Genomic DNA, 26,309 nt, shown 5'->3' with positions numbered 1-26,309 from the left:
TCCAAATGACTGATGGACCTCAGACAGTTCAGGTTTCCCTTGGAACATGTTTGTCTTTGCTAGCCTCTGAAGCTGTTTGATCTTCACAAAGCTGGCAAGTACTTCAGGGTAGGTTCTGCCCCACATTCCCGGAGAAAAATTGAAAATGTATTTATTAGCAGCAAATAGGATTGATGAGTATTTTTTGTGTTTTGGCTTACATTGTCATTATGCCAACTTGCTTGCATAGTTTTGTTTCTTAGCTGCTACTCAGAAAATACCTCTCTTTAGATTTGTAGTTCTGTGGTCTGAAGGAACAGCCCTGGCACTTGGGAATAGAAACTCTTCAACCTGCTTAAGTTTTACAATTGTTTTATTAATTTTTTCCCTTTGTCTCTCCTTTTTTTTCTGAGTTTCTCCTTTATTATGTTGAGAGCTTGCATTGAGGAAGGATTTGCCAGTGCAGGGAGTTAGTTATATTTTGTGGAAAACTGGAAACCCAGAACTTCTGGCATTCACAGACCTAGACAGAGGTCTCACAGAATCACTGTGAAGCAGCTTATGAAATGAGGAATAGATACTGTGTTTGCTCAGACCTCTGCAAGTACACACGTATAACATAGATTTTTCAACTACTTAGGCTGTGCTGGAGTAAACTTTACTCAGACCTGCGGCTGGCAGGTTAAAGTTTTTGCAAGTTGGTGTTTCCAGAGAAGTGCAGTTAGGAGAGTCATGAGAGTCAGGAAAGCCAGACAGTGTCGCCTTTCTTTTTGTCCCTTTCTTTACAAGAAAGGAGAAGTCTGGGTGGCAGTGTGTTCTTAATATAGGCTGCCAGGCAGGATGGAGAGTGCAAACTTTACCAATAAGGAGGAAAGAAGTGCTTAACAACAACTAATCCCTCTGTGAAAACCATGGGCTGTATTTAATCTCTTGATGATATGCAGAAATCGAATTCTGAAGTACTGGCCTCCCTGCAAGGAATTGACGTGCAAATTCAGAAAGCTGGTAACCTGTTCTGAAATTATTTATTTTTTTGGTAACTCTTCACTGATCATATTTGGTTTGCTTATTTTAAGTATGTTTAGAACTTTTTGTTAAACTTGCTTTAAGAGCCACACCGGTTTCTCAGTTGTTTTCAAAGTTAGCTCTTTAGGAGAGAGATTAGAGGTTGATACAGCTGAAGTACAAACATTTTTCACTGGGCAATTGCTAATACTCTGCTTTGAAACTGTATTAGAGGGAGCTGAAGGCTTGTTTGCCATCAGGGATGGAAAGGGAACTTCAATGGTACAGAAACTACACTGTTTGAAAACACAGCTAGAAGTGTTTACGCTTTTTTTTTTTTCCTTTGTACTACTTGGCTTGATTGCACATTTTATTAGGCCAGAAACAATAATCTGTGACTTAACCAACTCAGAGCTGAGTTTGATGGTATTTGTGGAGTGAAGTAGCAATTCTATCTTGTTGGATTTATTTGGAATGGTGCCAGTGACTGATAAACATGCTGAATAAGGTATAAAGACTGGCATTTGAAGAAAATGTAGATCTTTGCGTCTTTTTCACTTTACAGATATGCCAGTTCTGTAACTCTCTAGTACCCCTGTAGGTAAAGTTAACTATTCCTGAATGTTATAACTTTTAAAGTCTTTTGATCCTACCAGCTCCATGAGTCTGAGTGTGGAAGGACCAGTGTTATTTCCATTCCTATTTCTTCAGTACTTATGGGGGGGAAATGGGCAATACCTTGAGAGGAAAAAACAGTGTATTTTAAAAAAATTGGGGAATTCCTTTCCTGGAATTGGAATGTTCAGCTCATTAATTTTGAATTTTCAGGCAATCAAATGTTTTCTTGGGGAGATACTTTCTTTACCCTCTGTGGGTGCAACATGACCCTTCTGGTCCAAATGTTGATTCTGATACAAGAGGCCCAAAATAGGTTTGAGTTATTGTAGCAGGGCACAACATATTTCAAAGGTTACTTGAAAATATGTTTTTGGAAAAATTCTGTTGAGTGGGATGGCAGCTTCTATAAGAGGAAGAGTGCTCAGGAAGAGTTTAAAATCATTCAGGTGGAGAAATACCCTTGGGTTCTGCACTGAAACACTCCTTAAGGTACAGTTCCCTCAGCAGAGGAGTGAAATGACTGTTCTTCTGTGTATTGAACCAACCTCTACAGTAGGAGGATACAAGGGAGTTTTCTCTTTTCTATCTGTTTAGACTGAACAACCATTGCAAAAGGCCAAGTTTAGCAGTGTGTGTTAACAAACTCGAACCATTAAGAGGATATATCCACTGTGATAATGTTTCCCTCATCATGTTTACAGACATTATGATTATTTGTTAGTATCTACAGTGTGATTGCATTGTGTATTAACAAAAATGGCCATTCCCTATCCTAAAAAAATTCTAATGTAAATACTGGATAGTCTTAGTTACTTAAGATAATTCTGGTTTGTTTCAGTAAAACTCTGTATTCCAGAAGACTTAAAAGGATTTTGAGATATTTTTGCAGAAGTTTGATAAGGATTGCTTTGTAGGCAAGAGTGGAGGGCTATTTTTGAACAGTAAAATTTTTATGAAAATAAGCTGAAGAAATTGGAAAAATAGATTGTCTTTCTTTGGAGAGGAAAAACAGCTGTATGTACAGGCTGGGAGGGGAGGGTTTGAAGTCTGACTGTGGTGGGAGTCAGAGACAGTTGGGGTGACGTGACCAGTTGATCATAGAGCCCTGCAGTGATATGCTGCACTCAGTTGCTCATGGTCTGGGACTTGTCTGTGAATGGATATTGGAGTCAGTTGCCAGAACTAGAATTTTTATGCCAAGCTGCAGGCTTTTGCTCTCCTTATTCCCTGACCCTTGGTGACCATAATAATTCAGAGAGGAAGTGTGTGTTATCAGGGCTGGATACCCTCTTGATGAGGCAGTGGGTATGGTAGGTTAAAAGAGCTGGTGCCGTGCTGGATGAAGGTGATTGACTTGGTGGTGGGGTGTTTTTAGCTGGAATGTCTTCTAAGCTGGCAGTCCCAAGTCTCCATTTGAGGCCTTAATTTTTGAGGATGCTCTTTGGGGAGCACTTTGTGGTGATTTTACTCTCCAAAAACAGCACAGCCCAGATTCTTAGCAAGTGCTTTGGCGAAGAAGCTGATGGACTTAACACTCATTCACAGCAGGAGAACTTTGTGTATCAAGCGCAGTTCTCCAATTTGCTGTTACCCATCCTTCAGCTCTGCTGAAGTAAAAGCAGTCCTCTTGGGTGGAAAGGAAAAAGACCTGTTCAAAAGCCCCTTGGGAATAACCAAGAGCTGATCATCTATGTTAATCCCTATGTTTTCACTTTGATGGGACAAACCATACTCTCTAACCCAACCTGTGGGCTGTGGAGTGCACTGTTCCTAAATCTCTCCCCCAGGTCTGATCCCTTGCAGCTATTGCCCTCCAACTCAGGGAGTCTCAATGTCTGCTCCAACTGTCTGTGTCTTCCCTTCACCCCATCGTGCCTGTTACGTGTTCTGTATCTGTCCTGCATTCGAGAAACTCCCATCCTTGTTCAGCAAGGTGGTTGTGAACCCATACAGGAGCTTTCCTAGCCTCTAAAGGCTCTGCATCCAGCCTGTCTCTTCTGGAATGCCTCTTCTAGCATTGCTTTGCCTTATAAGAGCTCCTCTGCCCCTCTCCCTCCTAGCACACACCTGCTCCTTTATCTCTTTCTCCAGCTCACACATGGCCTCAAATGCCTTTTATGTTTTTTCCTGGTTTGGTTGTTCCATTTCTCATTAGGGCCTGCATAAAAATAAAAATACTTCTTGCAAAAGTATCAGCATATAAAATGAGTGTTGCAGAGGAGGAGGCAGAGGAATTGAGAAGGGGGATCTGTGCAAACAGCACTATTTATACTATCTATTCCTCTTGCTAGTGTTACTGTTGGCTATAGATAGAGTTTAATTAAGCTGTGTTAAATGCCTACCCAAGTAATAGACATTGATGTTGCTGAAATCCTGTTGCCTGGAATGTCACACTGATGCCAAATGATTTAAGTGATGCCATTTGGCCTTATTAACTACAGAGCTATGATGTAGCTACTGTGTAGCTCCCCAGTTGTGCCCGCATTTTTTGATCTCTATTTGATATCTTCTTAAAGCTGGGCAGACAGCAGGTAGGGTGGAAATTTACCTTCTTTCTTGGAGGCTGACATTTCCTCCTTCTTTATTTACAGGATATTGATAGATACATATTCTCTCCAGTTTCTGGTTGGCTGAATAGTGGGAACTCAAGAATTCAGTGGTTTTAGCTGCCTGCTTTGCATAAGAGCAAACTAAGTAGAAAAAAATTGCACGTAAAGTTATGAATTAGGCATACAACTGCGTATGGCTTGGTTGCACTAGCACATCTAACAGCTGTCAGTTCAGTGGTCTGTCTCTTGGGCATTTATGTGGTAGAGTGGTAGACATGTGCAGCCTGTGAACCCCAGACTTGACAAACCAAGGCTGAATGGTCAGGATGACCCTAATACTGGTAAAGCTGAGAGTTTTCAGCACCTCTGGAACTGGGCCATCTGCTTAAGGTGTCAAGGTTGAAGCATTAGAAGTCTGAAGCCAGCTTAAGCTCTTAAGATTCTTAATCTCCCACACTTCTCAAGGTAGGTGCCTGTTTCTGGTGTTGAGTTTGTTCTGGTGGAAGAAGTCACCACTTCTGAATGGTTATCTCGCTGCCTTGTCTTCTACTCTGCACACCTGCTGCTGAAACACTTTGTGTGAGTCTCCATCCACTTGCCTGCAGATAAAATCTTGTCTTTGCCAGACTAAAGTTTGAACCGACCCAGTTACTCCTGCTGGGCCAGCAGTTTCATGTCACTCTTAAACCACATCACCACAGATATGTGTCATCTCCAGCTGCACCTTTTCTCCTCCTTTCCTTATGCTGCTACCCTATTAATATCCCTCTGTTTGTGCTATTTTTATTTCAGGTTTTTTTATATTCTTTTTATATTCTGATTTTTATATTCTTTGCATAGGTACATTTGATAGTGGGTTCTGGATGGGGGACTAGAGTGGCAGCAAAAAGTACAGAGACAGGGGATAGACTAGCAATCCAGGTTGCTCAAGAGAGGATCTGCCCTGAGGTAAGGGAGAAGTGGAAATAAACCCAAAGTATGGCTGAATCGATGACCATGGGGCAGTGGGGTGATGCCACTGCTGGGGCACTGGCCTCTGTCCCAGCTCTGCTTGATGAGTCCTACACCTAGCTATTCTTAAGTCTCCTGAAGCTGAGGAACCAGGTGTCATCTTTAAGGGTTGTCTAATTCTTTGTTTTATGGAGTGGAGAACAGAAAGTAAAGCTCATTTACTCATTTTTTTTCCTCATCAGATGAAACAAATACTTGTTTTTGGAGGTGAGTTTGTCATGTTTGGAATCTGCTGCCTTCAGAGCTTCCTTCTCTGTTCCTCCTTGAGCTGTTAGTGGATCTGTGGCACTAAGAAAGTCTTTATAATGTACACATCAGCTCCCTTGCACATGGAAAATCAAAAGACTTGGCTGATGTCCTTTTTTAAAAAAAAAAAAATGCTTGGAGTTGGGGAGAAAGCTGGTTCAAGCAGAGTGCATTGTTCAGTTGCTCTGTTAGTGTAGGGTTGCTTATCAGAGCTGGGCAGTGAGTATTTATCCAAGTCCTTCCTGTTTCTTTCTTGACCTGCCCTCCCCCATCCCCAAGATCTTTTCTGTGGTAAATTTACTGGGAAAGATGCAGAAAGGGGAAAGCTGGGGTCTGAAAGATGTGCAGACTCTTGTGCCATGCTTAAGCACTCACCTGTAAGGAGTCTCTGGATGATGAAGATTAAAAAATGGAGAAGAGGGTGTGTCAAGAGAACAAATTCTTCCTTCATTTCTTCCTTCTGCTGCTTCCACCTCCCTTAGTTTTCTGACTATAATAACCTTCTGATGATATTTTTATTCATAGAATATTGTCCCCAGTAATAATGGTAGCTCTTCTACTCTAACCCATGTGCATGTACCAACCTGGATAGATTATTAATGCGTTACCCTGAAGCTGTGGCCAGGATAAGCAGGATTGTTAACAAGTGGTTGGAAACTTGATGAAAATGTATGAAAACAGAATCTATTTTCATGGTGATGGGCTGAGAGATGAAAATTCATGTATCGTTCTTTCTTCTGCCTTTGCTGTCTGGCTCTACAGCTTCCTTACTACAATCCAATGATCTGCTTTCTAATTGTTGCTGTCATTCTTTCTGGTGTTCCTTCTAGGTGTCAGTCATGCTTGGATTGATTTTTTCCAGTTTTGTAAAGAAAAAAAGGGTGCAAGTTGGGATATTCTCTGCTAAAAGTCAGCTGTGACTGCTCTGGGAGAGTCTTGCAGGGGGGACAGTAGGAGGAGATGATGATGTGGGCTCAGCCAGTCAGTTCCTCTGTCCTTGTGCTTTGTCCTTGAGGCATGCTGCACTGATGCAACTCATTTCTTTGGGCTTCAGAACTAGTTCTAGCCAGTAACACATGGGCGGCAGGAAAAAAAAAGAGGGTTAGGGTAACTGTTGTTTATTTACCTGTGTTAGTATATCTTGGGACTAATATCTATGCATCCTGGATGCAGTAAATCTCGCTTTGACCATCTGGGAATGTTTTGAGTTTTTTTTGGTGTGGCTGAGATTCAGCCTATGCAAAGCTGACTCAAGGTTGCAAAAGTTTTTCATCTTGCCTTCACCATTACCCAGTGCTTGAAACCTGGAAGGCTGAGAGCCAGGAACATAATGTCTCTGTTTCCTTCAACTACTGCTACCAGCTACCAGCTGGGCTTGCCTACCTGCCAGAAATCTTATCTTGCGTATGTATGCTGCTAACACAATGGTCCCAACAATGGTAAGGAATAACGTTCAGGAGTTGTGAAATCATACACTTGATTTTTTTTTATCATGCCTCCTCTATGTGAGAATACTAGCCCCATTCGATAGAAAGGAAAGGTAAAGATATGGAAAGGCATCATGATTTGTACAAAATTTAACAGTGCATCTGTGAGAGGCAATTTTTCAGTGCAGCTTTTCCTGTTTTGAAAGGAAGTGTGACAGTTTCTCCATTCCTTCTGTAATAAATGTTGATGTTTAGTATTGACCTACTTGTAATTTAGGATTGCTTTGTACCACTGTTGCAGACTCCTTGTACAGCCATGGGCAAGTTGTTCTCTAGAGGTCTCATTCTGACATCTTCAAATAATGAGGAGGAAGTGGTTCTGTGTTTGGGTGAAAAAAATCTTTGGGTACATGCATATGTGTGTGAAGCCTTTGCACACAGCCTGCTCTCCTCCTGACAGTGCTGTTGTACTGTGGGTAAGACTGCCCTGCTGTCTGTAGCAGAAATGTATTAGGCTTGTGTTGTCTGTGGTGGTGAAGATTGGCAGAAACAGAGACTGCCTGCTTTCAGCAAGCATCTTTGGTTTATTTATGTCCCTGCTCTGAAGTCAGAGATGAGAAAGAAAGTGTTTTGTGCTTGCAGTGCATGGGGCAGTACCAGTGCTGTCGTGTGATGCACTTGTTTCTTTTGATACTGAGGAAGGTTCTGTGTTTGTTTCAGAGGAAGATGTCCAAGAATTTCATGCTCATCTGCAGGTGCATGTTGAAAAATAGCTGCAGCTGGATACTGTTCCTTCACAAGAAACTGGTTATCTACTGGTGATGGGCTCTGATTCTGCATATATTTCTGTCCTATCAGCTGCAAAGCTCCAAACGTCTAGATAGCATCAGCTGTGCATCCTTAAAGTTCCTACTTCAAATCACATCTTCCTTTCAATCCCACATGGTAATCCCCAGCCATCACTGTACTTGGCAGAAACCCAAGAACTTAAGGCCTGGATACCCTCCTCAGCTACCAAGAAGGGCTTTCCCCAGTGAGATCCAGGGGAAGCCCTAGAAGCTTGGTCATGTGGATGTGCCTGCAGCTCCTTTTTGTTGTCAGAAAAGGACAACTTTGTTGCTTTGACTGTGTTGCTTTTTTCTGCTCTTGGAAAACCTGAAGCTATCACATCAGACAACTCACTTTTCAGATTTTTCTGTCCTCTAATTATAGACCAGCTGAAACACAGGCAACCCTTCCTCTTCCAAGCTAAGACTTCTTTCTCAGGATTTGTGCTATTACACAGTAATATCTATTTAGTTGTTGTTCTAGATTCTTCTTTCTCTTTTTTTCTTTCTTTTCCCATCATCTTTAACCTTTGCCTGTGGCAGCTGTGCAACCAGAATCCAGATGAAGCTGCCTCTTTGATCCTAGACTGCATTTAATAATAGGGCTGTGGTTGTTACTGGGGAAATAACATATCAAGGTGTGTTGGCTCTTTTCTCATACAAAAGTTTAATTAATGATTTAGGCAATATACAATAGTACCTATGCTCTGAAATAGTTGTATGTAATTAAGGATCCTGGATACTCAGGGGTGCATTTCCTGCTCAATAATACCTGTTACTCTTGGTACTTACTACACCTAAATGAACAGCATGTAGTAGATATGACAAGTTCATGTTACCTGTGAAACCTTGATTCTGAGTTTTGCCTTCCCAGTTTTCTTGTTTCTTGTGAGCATTTGATGAGTTCTGGTGCACAATCCAACTAGTTTTGGCTGCCCCAGAGTTGGATGTTTTTCTGTGGTACAGCTAGATGGAAACTGGACACACAGAAGTGCTTTGGAGCTTTGCCATTACAGATTGATTTTCATGATATTGGGTCATACTCTATGTCGATTAGAACAGGAAATTCACACTTTTTTTTTCTTACGGCTTGAATCTTGGTGAGGACTTGAAGCATTATGGAAAGTGTGTGTATAAACTGAGGTTTGGAAATGATTCTTGGTGAGCAAAGCCAAAGTTTTGGGTAAATATAAACTAGCTCCTAAAACACTTTGAATTTGAATAGGTTTGTCTGAAAATGTGGCTGACTTATCTTCATCTTCCTTGTACAATTAAGAGTTAAAAAAAAATTGAAATGCCGAGATCCACCAGCTTATCTTGAGAAAGAAAAAGGCTTGGCAGTGATTGTCCTTCTTTAGGAATGGATGGGAAATTTTTAGTTCTGTTGAAATACAAGTTTGGCAAGACAGGTTGATTAAGTTGTCTACAGAAGATGGATTCCAGTGCCTGAAGGTTCTTAGGATGGTACACTTCTTAAGAGCCAGGTCCCTTTGGTATGCAACCCCCCTCAGTGCAAGTCAGAGGTGCACAGAAGGTTGGAACAGCCCAGCCTATTCTTTCCTGCCCCATCCTGTTTCCTAGCGCTGCTGGAATCAATCCCTGTTGATTCTGGCACAGCCTGTGCCGAAGGCCACCAGGGGACAAAGGCTCCTTTTGTTGGGAGCTGCAGCCCTGAGCATGGACGTGCTTCGAAGCACTTGCCTCTTCCTGGTGCATCATGCAGGGATTTCACTGCCTCCTGGGATGCACAGGTGTTGGCTTGGAGTCACCACACTGGCCAGAGGGTGTTTCCAATTGTCATATTCTGGGAGAGGGAGAAGGGAAAAGGTGTGAGTGAAATGGTGGTTGAGGTTTGCACAAGAGGAAGCTAAATATAGGGTGAATGTGACCTTTTATGGCCAGGTGCAGATAACAAACAGTGAATAGACAGGGACAAACAGACTTTGTTCCCTGTTCTTTTCTGTCTTCACTCTTAAAGATACTTTATGCAACTAATCTCAGTTGCATGTTTGTTTGTTTTGGGTTTTTGTTTTGTTTTGTTTCCTTAAAACCTGTCTTTGTTCAGGCAATTCTAACATTTGATACTTTTGAAACTCTGCAGGCTGCACATCACTGAAACTAAAGTGTTGCTGGGGAGAGGTGTTGAAGGAGCAGGTTGGGACTGGGGGCATGAGCTGGGGAACACCCACCTGGTACAAGAAGTTCTTCTCCTTTCTCAGGTTTTTTGTTTCCGTCCGTGGGAGCACTCCAGTTCCTGTCCAGGCTTGGCTGTGGTGGCAGAGCTGTTTTAAGGAGAGAGAAGTGAAACCTGTGGCAGGATAGGATCCAACAGGGAGATTTTACTCTGTCCCCATGGCTGGTGGGGAAGAGAGGCCTTTGAGCACGTCTCTTGCCAATGAGAACTCAAAAGCTCATGTTTAATATTTGAAACACTGTATCCCCTGCCCAGCAGGTATCTGCAGCATGATCCAGTGTGGTGGGGAGTGGAGCAGCTGCTGCAACAACTAATGACAACAGCCTCAATGCCTACCTCCTTCTTGCAGGTGATAGTGGAAGTATTTGGGTGTTGGCACTTGCCTCATGGAAATGAAGGCACAGAGGAGTGTGCACATGCCACATGCTACCAGTGTGGGTAGCAGCAGCCATGGAACACTTGCTAGTTGCTGTCATGATTCATTTTTTTATTAAAATCATGCCGAACCAAAATTAGTACGTGGGAGCTGCCCAGGAGGCTGATGTGACTGTACCAGAAAGACATCTGTGTGGGTTAGCACGTGGTGTGCTGACGCCTGCAGTACTGAGGAAGGAGGTTCATGGCTGGATTAGGAAGTACTGGATGTATAACATGGGATGTGCCATGTTTGGGCAGCTGTACTGGCAGGCCTGGCATGGCTCTGTGTTAAAGATCAAGAAAGGGATGTTACTCAATTCCCCTTACTTCTATCTGGGAATTGCAGAAAACAGAGAAACCTTTATAATGTATTTGGAAAGAACTCTCATCACTATGGTTCTCTTGTTTTGTACCCCACTCACTCCAGGTTGAAGTCTTTATTCATAACTGGAGTAGACTGTGTTGTGTTAGTCTAATGAAGTGCTCTTTTGTCAGACACACTGGATACTGGCTCCTGTTAGAGGGTCTAGACCTGGAAGACTGTGAGTTGTGTCTAAGGTAAAGGGGGTTTTTCCAACCCCTTAGCTGAGTGGTACGTGAATGTGTCAGTGGGATGGAAGGAGGTTCCCTTAGAACCATGATGAGGAATGTACCTCAGGAAAAAAAGTCTTATCCATGTTCTAGATGAACTAGAACAGGGCTTCAAGCCTTTTCTTGAGTCATGCGGCCTTAATTTTCTTTTCCAGGGGGTTTGGTCTTCTCTGTAAATGCCAAATATACAGCTTGCTTTCCGTGATTGTTCTTCATTGGCCTTGAAGTCTGCAGACCACATGCTGACAATCACGCGACATTCTTTTATGTTTATTACCAGATCTGTAATTTCAACCCAGTATCTTCTGGCCTTGCTGTGTGTTTAATTCCCTGTACTGTTTACAGTTTGTGATTCTAAGCAAACAGTAATGCACAGGCAGGCCCCTATAGTACTTCCACATGTGCTTGGATTGTCCTCAGCTTGCTTCGCTGAGCAGAGTTTTCAATTTTCCCCTTTTGAAAGGTAGTTTTAATGCAAAAGCTGAAGGCTGGGTGTATGGCACTGATTCTGTCTCTTTGCCCCCCTACTCCAAGCATGGATCTTCAGATCACTCTCTGCACACAAAACTTTTCTTCCAGTTCACGTAGGTTGGCTTGTAGATACAAGTTCTCCTCCCTTCACCTGCTCCTCTACCACCTCTCTTTGTTCCACGTGGCCTGTGACCTAGGACTCTGTGGAAGCAGTAGCTTACTTTGCTTTAGTTAATGTTACAGGCTTCAAACGTTACCAGGCTGCAGCAGCACTTGATGGCTTCTGTGGCACATATGGTGTCTGGTTACTCATTGTGCAGGGATCCTCAGGCAGCCTTTCTTTCCACTGCTGATTCCACTGCCATTTTCCCCCCCAAGATACTTCTCCCCTTATTTCCCCTAAATTTTTCCCTAAAATTTCAGTTAAAAAGGAATGAGAGAACACTGGAAGTGTCAGGTTTGCTTGTCCTCTTGCTGGCAGGAGGTTTTTGAATGTAGAGCTGGACATGGCTGAAGCTCTTGGCAGCAGTATCACTGGAGAATAGCCTGATCCCTGGACAAAGGTGCCTCAGGGACCAGGGTGAAGGCAGGCATGGAACAGGATGTGAAAGTGGCACATGTCAGCCCTAAGAATGATGAATGGGAGAACAACTTCGCTCTTGACCTCCTTCTCAAACTCTGCCATTTGGTATGGCCTCTTTTGTCCAGGCATAAAGCTCATGGTGCTGTGTGTCACTCAAGTGAGCTTGATTTTTTTTTTTTTTTTTTGTGTGTGACACATTTCTGTGTACAGGTTAATTATGGAGGGTCTTTACCCTCATGGAAAAAAATACTTTTTGGAGTCTGCAAATGGAAAAGAGTTCAACCAAAATTTAGCATGACTGTTGTGGAGTGAGCTCAGACCTTTATTTTGTTCCTAACATGATGATCTGCATCTGGAATCCTCTTGGCCCAGTCCTGCACTGATGTAGCAGATTTGTTTGTGGCAGTGGTCTAAAAACTCGGTGGGATTTTTCTCTCCATTCTGAAGAAGTTAGATGAATGCTGGCAGTGTACCTTTCACGTGTCCTTTGTATTCTTGGAGGTACTTTTTTTAATAAAACCTGATGACCCCCACCGATGCCACACTGAACTACTAGAAGCAGAATATGTTGGTGAGAGCTTAACATTGTGCCCATCCAAACATGGGCAAAACAAAATTACCTGCTGAGATCTGGTTGCCTAAGTGGTGAGATGGCTTTGCACCAAATGCCTCACTTGTCTCTGCTCAGAAGGATGCTTTTTGGTTATTGCCAAACTGCCACATGGTGAGGTTGCTTGGCTGATGCCTGTGTGTTCCTGGCTGTCGCTGTTCGTCTTACCTCCTGACTGACAGTTGCTTTCAGGGGTAATCAGAGAAGGAGTAACTTCTACAGCAACTCCCGTGTGTCAACTGTGGCTGCTTTCTGATGCCTCCTACAGTGCCAGATCATCTGTTGTGGTTTCTGCCTTATTTCATGTATTCAACCAGTGCCCTTCCTGTTCCCCTTAAACATAGATCTGGACTCTGCTCTGCAGGGTTCATTCTCTGGGAATTTAGTTTTCTGAATAGATGAACAAACCCTTCAGTCAGTTTAGTCATTGAAATCTTACTTTCCTTCTTTTGCTGGTTCTGCTTCTTCCCTGACTTAATCAGCACCAGGAGGAGAAGCAGGATGGGGAACTACCAGGATAAGGGGGACTGTGTCAGAACAAATGCCAATTTCAAGTTACCGGTGGAACAAATCCACTGCAAGGTGCTGGGCAAGTGGAAAAGACCTCTGCTGTATTTCATGTTTGGGATAAAGAACGGCAAAATGACTTGCACATAATTATCTGGAATAAAAATGCTTTAAATGTTAACCTTATAGTAAAGATTCAAACATGGTATACCCTGTTCCAGAGACAGAAGCTTTTCAAAAAGCTGTTTGGGAGACTGATCGTTACACACAAAGTTGTACATGACTGTCTGGAGACAGTTAATGTTTAAATGAGGGAGGTTTTAGAATACATAACTTGCCCTGTTAGTTGTAACAAGACATTTAAATGCATCCTGTGGGATAGAAGCACAAAAGCTTATCTGGTCCTTTCTTGTTATTTGGCTTTCATGTTAAATTTTGTGCAGCAGAGTGAGTTGGATGGAGTGCTGGCATTTAAGTGTTCCTACACTGGCAAATCTGCCTTGGTGCTTTTGTCACTGTGGTGGTGAACTGTACAGACAGTACAAAATGAGCTGGGCTCAGAGCACAGCCTTACTGGTTAGTGGACATGGTTCTAATGCATCAAGTATGAGATAGAAAGTATATTAAGCTAGGTTTGGTCTTGTCCCCATGTACACAGACAGGTCTTTGTGTTTTCCCTGCAGTGCCATCATATCTTGCAGCAGCATGCACAGCCAGCTGTGGACAGAAAAGGAATCTGGCCGCATTCCTTTTAGGGCTAACTTGCTGCAAGGCTGGGGCATCAGTGTCCATATTGCTGCAGGGCAAATCCAGGACTAGAGATGTATTAGGAGGTTCTTTGGTCCAACTTCTTAAGTAGATTATGTACTTGAATCCTTCCTAGTCATCCAGTGTAGTGCAAGGTGTCTATTGCATGTCAGCTTAACTCTTGGTACTACAAAGGGAATCTAGAAAAAGTTTGTGAAATACTATAAAGATGTCCTGATGGTGTTTGTGCAGAGCATGTTAAATGATAGAGAGGATTTCACAAAGCTGTGCAGATGGTGGTGACATAACCAAGGGTGGACAACAGTGAATACACATGAGATCAGCTGAACAGCAGTGATGTGGTTAAAGAGTCTTGCTGTGATCCAGAGACCGAGAGTTGTAACTGGACTTGCTGCCTTCTGGTAACCCTTTGCAAATAAACTCTTGGAAAAGAGGAGATAAAAGTAACTAGATGCAGTTCTAACCTTCCTTTTGTGACTACTGCTAGCTATAGAATAAGTGGTTTTTAGCCACAGCAGGTCAGCAAGGCCTTCAGGCTCCAGACAGACATTATGATTTTATTGTTACTATAACAAGATCAGCACCAAATGACTCACAGAACAAGTCAGGTGGTCTTTAATCTTCTGTATCTGGGTTGGTATGAAGACATTTTCATTATCATGACAAATGATGTGGCTGAAAACTGACAAAATAAGGTCTTCACTGAGAAGTGTTTTCTGTAGAAACTCTCAGCTTTAAGAAAACAAAATATTGAAAGAGTGTGTTGTTGTTGTTTTGCTTTTTTTGTTTGTTTGTTTGTTTTTGTTTTTTTTTTTTTTTTTCAAAAAGCTGAAAACTTCCACAGAGAATCCATGAAAAGGATTTTGTCAAACTTTTTGGTGGGAGAGGAAGCGATGCTTTCTCCTTAGGTCTGTGGTGAACCCAGAGATAGTCCTGGACTTCCTGACCATGGTGACAATGAACATCACAGCTCAAGCTACAGGTTATGTGAAATTTTCTTCTGGAGTGCAAGTTCCTTTCTGATTCCTGTGCTGCTTTCACTTGTGTACTTACAGACTGCAAGCTGCTAATGATTGCTCCAGCATGAAGACTTAGTGTTCACAGCATTAATAAATAGGTGAATCTTCATAATATATAAACTATGCTAAATAAACTTTGTGTTAACAATCCAGATATTCCCCTTTCTCTTAACTGCTCCTGTGATCATGGCTGGCCTTTATGCCACAAGACCAAAGGGCACAACAGTTTGCCCACATGTAGGAGTGAACTAGGATTCAGAATAGAATACCTTTCTTTTGTCTCCATTTTAAGCTTCCTGTAAACAACACAATTGACACAGCCAAAGGAATAAAATCAGAGACACCCTACAAATATCAGTTTATATGGTATCTTGAAATTGTTCTGGAGTTTTCTTTATGTTGAAGTGAAGCTAATCCCATTTTTTTTTTAAATGAGAAACATTAACCTATGTAAATACCAGGTGGCTTTAGCTTATCTGTACTGAGATGAGATGGGAAGGGGCATTGTATTTTAAAAGTGGGGATCTGAGGCTGATAAAAAATACGACTGGAGTTAATAATTTCTGGTAAGGTAACTTATCCTTCTTGTAACTTTACACTTCTCCCCTCTTGCTTATTATCTGAGTGCAATAAGTTTATGGTTCTGCATTGTAACAGCTCAAGAGGTTTAAAAAGGACTTTGATTTGCACAACTTTTGTGGGAGGGAGCAGACACACCCAGACTCTGATCCCTGAATTTCCAAGAGGCCCCTTGAGGCCCTTTTGAAAGTATGCTAAGGGCAAAGTCAGCTGTGCAGGAAAGGTAAGAACTGTATGCTTGACTCTTCCTGCAGGAGCTGAGACCACTTAGAACGGTGGCACTGCTTCTGTGTACCAGTTGTATAATAAAGGAGTGTGGGGATGGTGAATAGAAGATCACAGAGCAAGAAGGAAGCTGGGACAGAGTAGCAGGGTGGTATCACTTGAGCATGTGGATGTCTTAGCAACCCTTATGATTCTGACTGATATTAGTATCCTTTTAATGATGACAGAAAAGGATTGAAGAAATGATGACGATATCTGTAGACATGCAGATGCTTTCTGGTGGATATTGGATAAACAGGAAGATGACAAGTAATGTGGTGGGCAAGGGGTGCTCAGGTGCTGGTGACTGTAATTCCAGTGATATACATGCCTAGGGACCAGGGTGTGTGATATAACTCCCCTCCTTTAGGTACTGCCCAGTTTTGCTCCATGAACAAAAGCCACAAATCATGTCTTCTTTCTGGTTATTCTGCTTTTTCTATAGGGACTGTCTCTGCTCTGCTTTAAAGGGTGCATATTGGAAATTTAGGGCCTGTAGTGTATCACACAACATCCCCTTCTTTACACCCTTTCATATCTGAGGTGCAAAGTGAAGTGAGTGGGCTGGGTTTTGTCCACAAGCACTGCCACAAAGCTGGAATTATTCAAGCAAAAGCAATGGGATTTACTCCCAGATCACTGAGTATCCACCTGTTTCCCAAATAATCTTACGTTCTCAGTGAGTCCTTTTGAGGGATGAGACTGCAGGTACAAGGCTGCCTCCCTCTTGCTCTGTAACAGGGTGTGACTGGGATGGTGCAAAGCAAATGGTTCTTTGTGACACACACCTGAGGGATGATGCAGGTGAGCTGAGCCTGTCCATTTGTGTGTGCTATTCTGCAAACCAGAGGCAGGTGCATTGATTCATATATAAAATGTTCTTGTTTTCTATGAATGATGCAGATCCACTTGCAATTTCAAGCCTTTCCAAGCAAGGCTGTAATATCAAGTGGTGGCATGTGGAACTGGGCCTGCAGGTTGCTGACAGTTCCCCTGGTTATTAATGGCCACAGCAAGGGCTTGCAGATTCTGGGAATAGACTCTGTGTTTGCTTTAGGGGAGACAGCTGGCAATGGTGTTTGATACAGCAATATGTCTCAGCCTGAATTTTGATTGACAGTAACACAAACTTGTTCTCCTCCCAGCCATGGCTTAAACCTGGTGACATTTACAGCAGAGTTAACTTCTCCAGTCTAAGTTTAGATGGTGATTTGGTGTTTGTCTGCATGTGTGTGCTTAATAAGATAAAAAAACAGGAGAGGCCTTCTGCAAATAAAATGGAACAGAAATTTTAAACCATGGCTGAACGTGAAAGAGGAAGGCGTTAAACCTTCATGGATTTTCATGGACTAGTTGCTCTAGATCCTTATTCGAGATACCAGAGTGCTGAAGGGTTATTACCTACTTTGGCACTTTGGATTTGCTTTCATGAAATGTGTGGTAGTTTTTCATAACTATGGGGTTGTCAGTTTGACTTTGTATTTTTGGTTTTTTTGGGCAAGCTGAACTTAGTGTTGGCTGGTAGCCTTAGTCCCACCTGTGCACAGCTAATGACATGTTTTGTGGGTATATGTCCATGAGCCATCTGGGAATAACATGTAGTCTTAGCTGACTGTTGATTTCATTTCTTGCTGTGCATCCCTGTTACTCTTTCAGAAGCTTCTCCTGTTAATGAACCCCTTGCAAGGGAAAAATCCTTCCCCCTCCCATAGTAGAACAGACCAAGAGAGCAGAGCCAGCAATGCGTTTCTCCGCCTTGCCTGGGGGGATGAGAACTACCAGGGAAGCCTGTTCCATGTGATCCTCAAGCAAGTGGTGCTGAAGCACAGTAAGAGTCAGAGAGGAGCAGATCCTTGTCCAGTGATAGCTGAGCCAGAGGTGTCCTAAGCTTGTGCATAACTTTACACTGTTAAAAGGTGCTTGAGTGAGAGCACCTTTTGACCAATATCGCATAGAAGGCTATTTCAGATGAATGACCCAAAGGGGAATGGTTTTGTCTCCCATTACAGACCTTTGGTAAGCCTTCATTCTTTCAGGAACATGGCTTTCTCCTGATGCTGTCTTCTCCCAGGCCTGGTCTGGCAGCAGGTCATATAACCCAAATAAAAATAGTTTCCTCTTTGACTTGGCCCTGAGGGCTGGATGCTCTGTATCCTCCACTAGAGGCATGAAGGACTTGCACCAATGTTCCCCTGGCATTATGGTGAAAAATGTACAGTGAAAGCTGGAACTCAGCCGTTGGCAAACATCGTGAACAACTTATTGGCCACATGTTTCTGGAGAGTTCGCCTCTGACTGCAGACAGTGCAGACAGAGGTACTTTAGGCAGAAAGGTCTGGTGTCAAGTAGTGTCCAGAGAGGCCACCTGAGTAAACCAGGTGAACTGAGAACAACACCAGCGTTTAGAAAAGTGATTTCAGCCATCCTTTATAGGGCAGGAAAGCTCCTGTGTTTGGCTCCTTTTCAATCTAAAATGAAGGTCCAAATGTGCAGTTAGAGTAGAGGGACTTGGTTCCATCAACCCCTTCAGAACTGCTCCATTGTCTCAGCAGTCCACATGTCTTTGTATCTACCTTACCTTGCTTCTGAGTTCCCTGTCAGATATGATTGGCTACCTATGATGGATGGGAAAAAATTTGCAGGAAAGGGTTTTTTTACCATCCCTTTTCCTCTCTGTTTTCACTTCCCTCACTCCCTGCTCTTCAAGTTTACGAAACTACACTTATGTAAGCAGTGCTAGCAGTGTTACCCACTGTCACCTGATATTTGTCGAGTGAGCTGCATCTTTTGTCTGTAGAAGACTTCGAGATTTTCAGTTAAGTATGCTTTGCAACCCTTCTGTCCTTTCCTAAGCTGGACACATGGTCCAGACTCATTCTTTTTAGTGTGATAATGCATTAGTACTGCAGCAGTTCCAAAGGGTAAAACCCCAGGGTCGGGATCCCACTCTAATCAAACAAATCTGGAAGAAGAGAGGGCTTTTGCCTTGAGGTTGTATACAGTGAGCAATGATACAAAGCAGACCAGGCTTGCAGCTGTACTGGTGCTGTAATCAGAAATCCTGGTTGCCTGGATTTGGGATTTTCTGAGGCATAGTGTACCAGATGTGGGTGAGAGGGAGGAGTCTGTCCATCAGCAGTCCTGTGAATGAAAGGTGCAGAGTTCTACTGATTGATGAATCTTATTATTTCAGTAGCTACATATGGGATAGTACCAAAATCCCTAGACATTCCATTTGACATCTATAAAGGTATGAGTGGTAGATTTGCACTGCCTTTCTTGGAGGAAAATAGAATTGGAAACACTTTTTCTTTCCACACTTCATCAGATTAAAGAGATGTTTTGAGCCGTTTCTACCTGCCTAATGCTCTCCATGCAATACTTTGCAGCAGTTTTAAATTATCATTTTTGTATTGTTTTACGGACCTGTTTTAATGCCGATGAATGTATGGTGCACAGCAGGAATAAAAACAGTTGGAAGGTCTTTTAACAGACCCTCTCCAATCGATTTATAGTGATAAAGTTTCCTCAGAGTACCTTTTTCTTCTGCTATGGGAGTGGCAGCTCATGTCCACTTGTTCGTAATATATTCAGCATCTGTCGACGCCCTTCCAGTGTGGAGCTGAGCATAGAGCCATCTTGTCCAAGGCTGGTAACTGAGCTCTGAGACTGCTGTCAAAAATAAAAGCTGCTGAGGTTGAATCAGATCTGGATATCTGAGAACTGGAAACCGTGTGAAGGACAGAAGTGACTGAATTGATAACTAAGAGCACTTCATGCTTTGCAGTGTACCCTCTTTAAGGATTTAGCAAACAATGCTGCTGCTTTAACAGATGAAGGAGCATTCTCTCTTTAAAACAAACAGGAAAAAAACCCCAAAGCACCCTGAGGTGTCTCTCCCACTCTGGCTTCATATGCCAAACTCATAGATACAGATGCTCAGCAATCCCTACAATCCCTGTATGCTCAACAATCCCTATGTTGTCTGGTGCACTGTGAGACAGACTAGTGTACTTCAGTACAGCACCCTTTGCAGCCCTGTAGTAATGTCAGCTGAGCTGGGCTCTCTCAGCTACCCTTTGCATCTTCTTCCACATAAGAAAAAGTCACTTGAGAAGTCTGCACAGCTCTGCGTCGAGGACATAGTTGTGATCCTCTGGGAAGAGGAGGAAGCTGAACTTCTCGTGTCGTTGCCTACTGTGGGAACACGTACGTGACTGGTAACGTGGGGATAGCATCCACTTTCACACCGCTGGTAAATCCATGCCTGATATAGGCAGGACAGTGAAGTGTGGAAGGGCCCTGTTCTCCCCGATGGTGCAATCAAGCAATGTGTTGTTTGTACTGTACCTGATATAGCTGTGGTTGGTGTCCTTGTGCCTTTCATCTTGATTTGTGCTTTTGGGAGAAGACAGCAAGCATTCTGGATTTGACCTTTGCAGAGATGAAAACATTTGCTGCCAGGCCAATCATGTGGTGCTGGCTTAGTTTTTTCCTGGTATCTTCCCTCTAAAGATCTCCAAGGTCCATCTTGCTGGTAGCTGATAGAGCAAACCTGCTTCATGGGGATGTGTTCACAGTAGTTGTTGTTGGAAGAAGAGGGCTTGTAATTGGCAACCTGTTCTTAGACTGAATAAGATCTTGGGACTGGTCGTATGACTTCAAAAAAAAAAACAAACCTGTTGATTTTTTCAGAAATGTGTTTTCATTATTGACCACTGGGAGGATATTTTTGTAGGGTCTTGTGTAAAAGAAGGCTTCTACATTGCCAGTTTTACAAGTCCTTACAAGCATATTTTGGACTTTTCCTAGGAGAGGTAATAAAAAATACTGTTATCTGGTCACACTTCAATGTGTGTTACACTTCTAACTGTAGTATGAAGGAAGGAATGAGGTCTTTTTGTGGAGAGTATTTGTTCAGGGACAAAGCTATCCTCCATAGCTGTCATCTTTGGATTTTGGGAAGAATAGCTTTGGAAGGACCTTACAAGTTCCGTCCCCTGTGTAGAGTGGGATCAGTCTGGCTTAAATTACACTTGTGGTTCATGTCTTAGTCTTTCATTAGCAAAGGATCTTCATGCAATCTATCCTAATGATTTAAATTCTTCACTGTTAGCATATTTTTGGGGGATATGAACAGAAAATTATATTTTTAGTTATTTGGGGGGTTCTTCCCTAGTGAAGCTGGGTTTATGATATGGCTAAGCATGCAAACTCACTTTAGTTGAGAAACCTGGGAAAATCAAACTCAGTGTGTCTTGAGCTGAGTACTCAAGATGGTCATCTCATCTCGTCTCTTTTTTCCTCTCCCTCCCATTTGACAGCTGGAGATGCCAGGGATAAATTTGGTGACTCTGTGACATGCTGAACAAACACTCCTCTTTACAGCTGGATGGATGTGACATTGGACACGACTTTTCCAGGTCATTCAGGAAGTCTAACAAAATGCTGTATTGAATCCTCATTTCCCAACTCTTAGTTAAGTAACGGAGGCAATGTCCTGTCTCTGTGGGATCTATTGAACCTTGTTAGCAAGTAAGAAGCAAACAAGAACTACTCTGTCTGCATCAAGTATGACATTGCCCTTTCCCATCTTTCAGTGATCTGAGGGTCTTGGTGCTTGCTCAGCCATGGGAATAATTTCCTCAATTTAAAATGAAGCGTTAATATGTTTGGAGTTACTTCCTCTCCACCCCCATCTTCCTTTGTCCAATTGTTTCAAAGAAAGACTTAATTGTGTTAAGCTTGCATGAGGAAAGCTAGGCTGTCCCCAAAACCAGCCTAGAGTCAAGCGTGGAGGGCAGGAGGACGTGGCCCCCTCCCTGGGAGGGTCGGAGGGGGAGCAGACTCTCACTGCTGCTCTTGCTTTTCTCCACAAATCTGAATGCAAAAACGAGATTATTCCATGAGCACAAATCTACTTCATTGGGCAAGTCACATTTCATCTGGGCACAGAAGAAATGAGGCTTAAAAAAGCTTATGAAACTTCCTTTGTTTGTAACTTATTAAGTTATGTGGCTTTGTGCTTTCCATCTGACTTGAGCACTATTTTCTTCTCCTCTTCCGAGTATGTCTTCCATGGAATAATAGGCAGCAGCCTGAGATCAAAGATTTATTTGTTCTGTTTCTAGTTGACCCATTGGCACTTGCCAGTTTATTGCAATTCAGAATTAGTCACAGTAGTTACTGGCTCTGTGCCCAATTGGCACTTGGAGATTATCCACAGGAGTTGGCAGATACAGTAAAAGTCAGAGGTGTTGCTGATGAGGGGTGGAGAGGTCAGGAGATGAGTGATTTATGGGCACTGGGCCCATATCAGTAAGATGTGACTGCAGTCTATCTCTGATACAGTAGGGAGTAAGGTGTGGACCTGCAGTCTTGAAGTTCTCTGGCTGTGGGCTTAATGACTCCCCTATCATGAGGGCTGGACCACCCTAAGTTCAGATGTTTCAGAGGCAGATTTAGCTTTGTTTGGGATCCACAAAATAAATACTTTTTTTTTTTGTCTTCCTACACATCACTTGCATTCTCTAAACTGGTCTTTGCTCTGGGTGATCCATATGCCATGAAAAGTAGAGGTTTATTAGGTTATTAGTTCACATAATGAGTCTACATGGGGCCTGTTGAAAATATTTGGATTTTCAGGACTTTTTTTGTGTTGTGGCATTGATATTTCAGGAGGGAGTGAGGAAAGGTGCTGACTGAGAACTGTGGATTTATTAAGCAGCTGGTATATATTTCCTTATTAGAAAGCATAAATATGAAACTGTAACAGTTGCTTTTTTGAGCAAAGCAGAGCTGCATTTTAGTCTGATGCTTCTTGATGATGCACTGCCAGCAAGTGTTTGTCCTTAATGGTGATTGTTGCTCTACATCAGACACTTTGATGGTCACAGGGCTGATCTCCAGATCTTCATTGTCCTCATGCCCAGTGCTCAAAGCAAAGCACTGGAGGCCCTATGCTAATCATTGTGGGGCTTTGTCATTCAGGAATGTTTCCTCCTGTAGACAGCTGGATACAGCCAGATAAGATGCTTCCTTTTGAGTCCTACAAAGCTGTGGTATTTAGGTAGTGCTCAAGCATCCTATGAATCTAATGGTCTTACCTCTGAAGAGAACCTGCAACTTGGTTGCAAACTTTTTGCAAATTCCAAAGCAACTTTTCCATTTTTCTGGGAAGAGCTGCTGTTTTTAAAGGCTATGTCACGCCTTTACTTCTCTGACTATTGCTAGCAAAATGCCACGTCTCTGGTATGAGGATTTCCATATTTCCCTTTCTCTTCTTCTCTGTTACTTCTCAAAGTATAGCAATCCAAGCTTACTGATAGTAGTTCTGCCCACAACAACAGATTACAAAGACATCAGTGATATGAGAGGAAAGTGATAATTTCCTTATCTCTTAATGGCATCTTGCCTTCTAGGATCTTTAGCTGCTTTTGAAAAAAGCTTCAGTCAAACTCTGACTATCCTCGTTGATTTTATTCAAATGTGGGGAAAACTGAGTCTCCAAGGGTGGAATTTGGCTCTGGAGATGCTGCAGTAGCTGGCCTATTGGTCTTAGTTTATGAGATATGCAGAGCATCTGCAGGTCTAGCTATAATTGTTAGAAGAGACCTGATTTCTGAGCAACACTGGAAATGATGTCTGGTGCCTGAGGCCAAAAACACTGGCTGGGGAGACAGCCCCATCCTGTCATAGTGAAACCATAGTGAAGCAAGACTGAAACACACAGCTAGAGCCCCCTCTGAAATCCATTCCACAAGTTTTTTTGTGGGATTCATACAAAGTGTTCCCTCCTTGGGGAGGCTTGCACCATCTTGAAATGGTCCCTATCCTTATTCAGGGCCAGGACTTCTCAGGTCAAGGGCAGACAAAGGAACCTAGCCATGGTTGCCGCTTAATCTTTTAAATGCCAGATCCATTCTAGCCGCCTGGTGTGGTTTGCCTCCAGACAGCAGCTGACAGATCACACCATCTCTGATCTGCCCTGAGATTTGGGAGCTGCAGTGGACTCCTGTCTCCTACCCTGGTAAATCTGCTCCATTAATAGCTATCAAAGAGCCTGAAGTTTCCATGCGAACTTTATCTGGCTTTGCAGTGAGCTGGAGGATTAAAAACTGTCGCAGGGGAGAGGAGGGAGCAGCCGTGGCTCACCCGGAATAGCCTGACCTATGACGGCACGTACCAGCCTGGGGAGGGGAGTTGTCCTGTGAGCTCACGGGTTATTAGCAGTGAGCACAGACATGTCTGCAATCAGCAGCACACCCAGGGCCATCTGCTCCATCCCTGGCTAGTTCAGTGAGTCCAGAGGGATTTGTTAGTTTGACTTGCCAGGACAGCTCTCTGATGAGAGAGCTGGGAGTAGGCTTGGGGGGATGCAGCACTGTGGCGCCATCATTTTATGCTGCTCAGATGACTTAGGGTTTGACCTCTGGGCTGTCTGTGTGGGGCAGATCTGGTTTTGAGGGAAAGCATTATGAGAAGATAACCCCTGCCCTGCTGCAGCCCAGGGCTGTTGTGTCTCTGCTGTGTCATAGCAGGTAAAGGGATCAGGGGGCTGTATGGCTGGGACTCGCCTATAGGGCCAGGAGGCATAGGGCACAAGACTTCATCTACCAGATGGGGAATAGTGTAGGAAGCGAGAACAGTTTGGTTTTTTGTGTAGCCAGGGATTCACTTCTCACAGCCTCTCTGTTGTAACCAGTTTTGTTTTTCTTGACTTGTTCCTCTGCTGACATCACCGAATCCTCTCTTTTACCCTCCCCTTGTCATTGTGGAATCATGCAGGATTTCTTCTTGCCTACTCTCTCCTCATTCAAAGCAGCTCCATCACTTTGTAGCAGGAGCTTTTTCCTTAGAGATAGGCTGTGAGTTAGAGCCCTTTCCAGTGCCCAGCGTTTTGCAGGAATTGTGCAGAGCACCTCAGCACAGTGGAACAAGATCTTCCCAGCTGGCCAGATAACCCCAGATTCAGTGTGCATGTCCCCCAGGGGGCAATGGAATTGCAGATTAACTCATTGGACACGTGGGAAGCTGCAATGAATAGTCTTAGAGTGCTGCTCTGTGTTTTACACCAGGAAGCTCTGAGACTGTTCTAAACCTTTGACCCTAGTGGCATACTCCAGATTCCTCCCAGTTAAAAGGTCTCCTTTCCTCCTCTCCAGGCCTGAAAGCATCACATCTCCTGATTAGCCAGGCAGATGCATTGCCCCATAAAAAGCTCCTTTATATGCCCAGTAATTCTATTGATCTGCACATTGGGAACATCATTCTGCTTTGGAGTTTACAGCTTGCCTACTGTATTGTTATTGGTGGTGGGTGCTATTGGTATGCTGGCTCTTTGGATATCTAGAAAGTCACCCAGCAGGTGGGAAATCCCTGCTCCGTGCATCTGGTAGCCTGGGGGAGTAGAGCTGAACACAGGGCTTTTAAGCAACATTCTTTCTGGAAGAGGTTCCTCATACCACCTGATGGGAAAGACGAGGCCATACAGAATCCTTCTCTCCTGCTGGCATGGGAGAGAAATGTGCAGCCTCAGCAGAAGTGTTGCTGTGGGATGTGCTCCCCTTTGCTGGATTGAATGAACACAGGAGACGCCAGTGTCTGGTGTACAGGACTCTGCTAGTTCAATCAACGCTGTTGTAGGTCCCTTCAAACAGAAAATATTCTATTCTACATCCTGTTGCATAGTCCTTTTCAATTCCGCTTTGGGGACCAATCATGAAAGTCTGATCTCTGCCCTGCAGGGGAAAAATTCTCTTTATGTTTTCTGCAAAGATCCACAAGTAGCAAAGGCAGATGGAGGAAGCTGGTTTGGGTTGCTGTCGTGTTACCTGGCAATTCCTCAGAGTGGCTCTTCTGGGGGCACTTAATGGTGGCCTACCTGTAGACCTGAGGTCAGTGACAGGCATTTGCTTTTTCGATCTTAATCCCCTTTTTCCCAAAAGAAGCTGAACATGATGGCTGGGGTCTGTGAGTAAAGGACTGCTACTGGTATGCTCAGCAGAGAAAGAGACTGCAGCTTTCCAGTGCTTTCTGTCTCTATGGCAATCATGCCCTTTACAGCAGGGCTATTTTGAGGTGCTCCCTCAGTACCCTTTCCCCCAAAACCTCCTGTGACTGAGGACTAGGTGGGCTTTTCTCTGGTTTTAAGTGGCCCTGCGAGACAAGGTGCCTTTTTTTGTTTGTTTGTTTGGTTTGGTTTGTTTTGGGTTTTTTTGCATGGTCATGTTTTATTTTTTATTAACAAAGATGATGTAATTGATCTCAACCAGTTATAGTTTACATCTCAGTATCCCTGCAGCTGGAGTTGCTTGGGGCATGACAAAGAGCTGCTGCCCTCTTCCACAGCTAGGGTTTGCCGAGCCTTTTTGCAAGGGACCTACCTGCCTGCTCAGAATATGAAGTGCTTTTTTGTTCAAAGCTTGGGAGTGATCCACTTAACCCCCTGGAGAGGGGATTAAGAGAGAAGGGTGATAAGAGAAGGAGTCCGATAAGGATTTTTTTCAGGCTGTGGGGAGCTGTGCTTAGCAGGGAGGTGGTGAAAGGAGCAAGACTGGCTGCTGACACTCTGATGTGACACTTAAACTGAGTGTCACATAGATTCATGGTGTAAGGTCCCAGTTGCTCACAGCAGCCAGCTCC

At 43.4% G+C, this 26,309-nt stretch overlaps 1 protein-coding gene across 14 annotated transcripts in view; it reads left to right on the top strand.

The window, feature by feature from the left end:
- The window catches only part of BIN1 (bridging integrator 1), an 87,821-nt gene that overhangs the window by 6,389 nt on the left and 55,123 nt on the right, over positions 1-26,309 (top strand). The window lies entirely within an intron of this gene.

The sequence above is a fragment of the Manacus candei genome, unplaced genomic scaffold (genome assembly GCF_025592945.1).
Source record: "Manacus candei isolate 608988 ecotype Guabito, Panama unplaced genomic scaffold, ASM2559294v1 h1tg000023l, whole genome shotgun sequence".
Taxonomy (NCBI): Eukaryota; Metazoa; Chordata; class Aves; order Passeriformes; family Pipridae; genus Manacus; species Manacus candei.
The sequence above is the reverse complement of the archived record's forward strand: the minus strand, read 5'-3'. Positions and strand labels throughout refer to the sequence as shown.